Here is a 3,531-nt window from a genome sequence, read left to right as displayed (position 1 = left end):
TAATTTTAATTACAGTAAGTATATACAACAGAATATTGCACAGCTTTTCCAAAAATAACAGCACTGTATGTACCAATTAGGAACCATCTCCAAGACACATTATTGGTTGAGAAAGACAAAGGGGAGATCAATGATAGTGTATGAGACCATCTGTGTATAAAACAAAAATAAATCCACAAAGTTAGTATATATTATATATTTACATGTTTTTCATATTTCTGGAAAGTTTACCAAAGACACTGGCATCCCAGTTTGCCAAATGAACTGAGTTCATTTGTAGGAGAAAGACAGAAAGAAAACTTACTTTTTACCCAGTACCCTTGTCTTACGTTAGTTTCCTTAGAAGCAGAGCCTGAGACAGATAACCTTAAATGTATATTCTCAAGAGGAGAGAGTGAGGGATGCAGTATGACAGGGGTCAAAGGCTAAGCAAGGTTATGGTTTTAACTAAATTCTAGCTTCTGTTTGATATCTTGGAGAGCTGTACAAGGTGACTTGGTAAATTTGGTCCAGAATTTTGTACCCTTATTAGTTAGTCACTGGTTGTGAGTTGCCCTCAGGAGGAAGAAACAGCCTCTTAAGAGAAGGGCTCCTATTGGCAGAGGGTAATTCTCTACAAGGAGGGAAGCTCTAAGCAATTAGTAATTCATCCTCAGAGCAACTGAGGAATGAGATTAGACAAAGGGATCTGGGCTAGACACCAACAATTTCTATCATAACCTTATTGTACCTTTTGAAATTTCTAGAGTATGTATTAGCCTCCTCAAAAAAAAATTAGTCAAAAAGTCAATATTACAGAACAGTCTCTTTTTGTACTGCAGCTAGAATCTGAATTCATTATGTATGTCAAAATTTTAAATGGTAAAAATAGCCTAGGGAAACCTTAGCAATGTTCCAATTTGGAGATCACATATGGGTCCATTTTTCCACCAGTATTGGAGCAGTTCATGCTTCCTTGGATGACTGCCACACGAAGTAGTTGGTTTGCATGTAAGTAACCTTCTGTTTGAAAAATCTACAACTTTAATCACTGGATTTATATTCATTAACAAGTGTCCCCAGGATACTGAAAGGGAGTGAGGGAAGAGTAGACTTTTATCTCTCATCTCAGTCTCACACCAGAATGGAATGGTAGGGAGGTCAAGCAAACTATTTGTCTATATCAAATAGTCTTCCATGTCAAATTTCTGTAGTTATGAATGTGGTATATATCATACAGGAAAAATTATCAAAAAATTGGACAATGGACAAAAAAATTATTAATTGACCTTTTAATATGATAGAGCATTTTCTAATAGACCAATCTGACGGTCATACTTTCATGGAGTGTAATTCTGGCTAACAATTGATCAGGACCCAGATGCCTCACAATTCTATAAAGTATTAACTTATTACAGCTGTTAAGCATGATTTGACTCCCAATTTGGTAGAGGAGATAGCCTAAAGGTTCTGACTTTATTGCCCTGTAGGATGCAAACCAATTTTATTTCTAACTTAATCTGATTTCAGCATTTCTTCCCACTGACATGTTCCAGTTTCTTATATCCTCATCAAACCAATTTTCTCTTTCTTTCAGCTTCTTCATCAATGAATTCAATAAAATTTTGACATGTGCTCACAATTTATATGAAAACCATGCTTTTAACAATTTGAGAAATTTTTCTTTCTTCAATGTGAATTAGCATAGCATAAATTTATGTGGTTAAACACACTTATTAATACAGCTTGCTATAAAATAATGCATCAGACGATAGTCAATCCCAGAAAAATAAAATACTACCAGCATCATTGTACATGTTCTCCCTTCTCGAGGGCAGGATTGTATTTATGTAAATTTAAGATCATGGTTATTGGCTTGGCTAATGAACTATGTGGTATACTGGCCTATGTATGCGGATGGATCCTTTGAAAAATGTCTACTCGAGGAATAGGAGAAATAAAATATTCATTTATTTTTCCTGATGCACTTTTTCCCCAAAGTTCTCATGGCAGAACTTGGCCCTAGTTTTCCAAATTTAGCAAATAAAAATACATATAAAATATATATATATGACTCCTAGTTAAATTAAAATTAGAACAAAGAACGACTGACTTTTTAGGATAAGTATATCACGAATATTGCATGTATTTTATCTGAAAACACTGCATGGGTCATTTCAAGGTCCATATGGAGTTACAGGAAGTATGAGTGTGGGGGGGGGGTGGGGGGGGTGGGGAGCAATGTGACTGCCAGAAAATGCCAGAAATGTAAAGGATTATAGGCAGAGATTGAATCCTGAGCTGGGGAATACCAAAGACCAAAGACCTGGGAGTGAAACTCTATGGTCAATTCCAAGCAGTGAGCTACAGTGAAAGATGAAGCCTTGAGAGAGGAGCTGGGTGCTGCTGGAATTGGGTAAGCAGGTAGAGCCAGGAAGGGGAGCCAATCAGTACACTCCACAGAGGTACTCTGAAGATTAATGTGTCAAAGAGGATTTTTATTACCCAAGGAGTCTGGAGAGTCCATTCAGAGGAATGAACTGACTAGACATATGTAAAGATACAGAATCAAGAGGACATATTTTAGTGAATATTTGATTTTTTTATTTTCCTATATATCTGTTATTTGTTGCCACAAAACAAATTACTTCATAACCAAGTAGCTTAAAACAACAAACAGTGCTCACTTCAGCAGCACATATACTAAAATTGGAACAATACAGAGAAGATTACCAAGGCCCCTGCGCAAGGATGACATGCAAATTTGTGAAGCATTCCATATTTTTTTATTTAAAAAAAAGGGAAAAGAAAACAACTAACAGGTTTTCTTTATTGCTCTTGAGTCTGTGGAGAGACTGGGCCAATCTGCTTATTTAGACCTTGCTTCAAAAATTTCTTCTGGGTTTCCAGTCACCTTACAGGTTGTCTGGGAGCTAGCTGGTATTGGGGATGACTTTAGTTGGGGTGGCTTGATATGCTCCATCTGGTCTCTCATCCTCCAGCATGGCAGCCTGAGCTTGCTCACATGGTAACAGAATGAGTAGTGTGCAAAGCTCTTGGAACTAACACATCACCTTTTCCCCATTCTTCCTGGTCAAGGTAAGTCACAATTTTAGCCTGGATTCAAAGGATGGGAAATAGGCTCCATTATTTGATGGAAGGGACTACAAAATCATAGCCTCTATCCATGCCCCACTTTTGAAATCATATTTCAAAGGCACAAAGATAGAAGGAAGGGAATCATTGTGGCCATTTTTTTAATGAACAGTCTACCATAATCTATTAGGCTAGAATAAAATTATTTTAAGAATTTCTTTTGTACTCCTCTTATTGATTTACAGATTCAATGTACTTCCTGTCAAAATTCCCACTTTATTTTTCCAGAAATCTACAAGCTGATCCCAAAATTCCAATGAAAATCAAGGGACCCAGAAGAGGGAAAAACAATCTTTAAAAGAATAGAGTTGGAGGATAATTGAAATTATTCAATTGTGTAAGGAACAGAAAGAAAAAAGAGTGAAAAAAATTAATAGAACCTGAGGGACCTGTGGG

General features: G+C 36.5%; 1 non-coding gene across 1 annotated transcript; it reads left to right on the top strand.

Annotated features, from left to right (window-relative positions):
- Positions 1-2,658: 2,658 nt before the first annotated feature.
- Positions 2,659-2,765, top strand: LOC143658203 (U6 spliceosomal RNA). The gene has a single exon (XR_013163204.1). It is a non-coding gene; the product is annotated as a U6 spliceosomal RNA (small nuclear RNA).
- Positions 2,766-3,531: the final 766 nt, after the last annotated feature.

This window comes from Tamandua tetradactyla, chromosome 15 (genome assembly GCF_023851605.1).
Source record: "Tamandua tetradactyla isolate mTamTet1 chromosome 15, mTamTet1.pri, whole genome shotgun sequence".
In the NCBI taxonomy this organism is placed as follows: domain Eukaryota; kingdom Metazoa; phylum Chordata; class Mammalia; order Pilosa; family Myrmecophagidae; genus Tamandua; species Tamandua tetradactyla.
The sequence above is the reverse complement of the archived record's forward strand: the minus strand, read 5'-3'. Positions and strand labels throughout refer to the sequence as shown.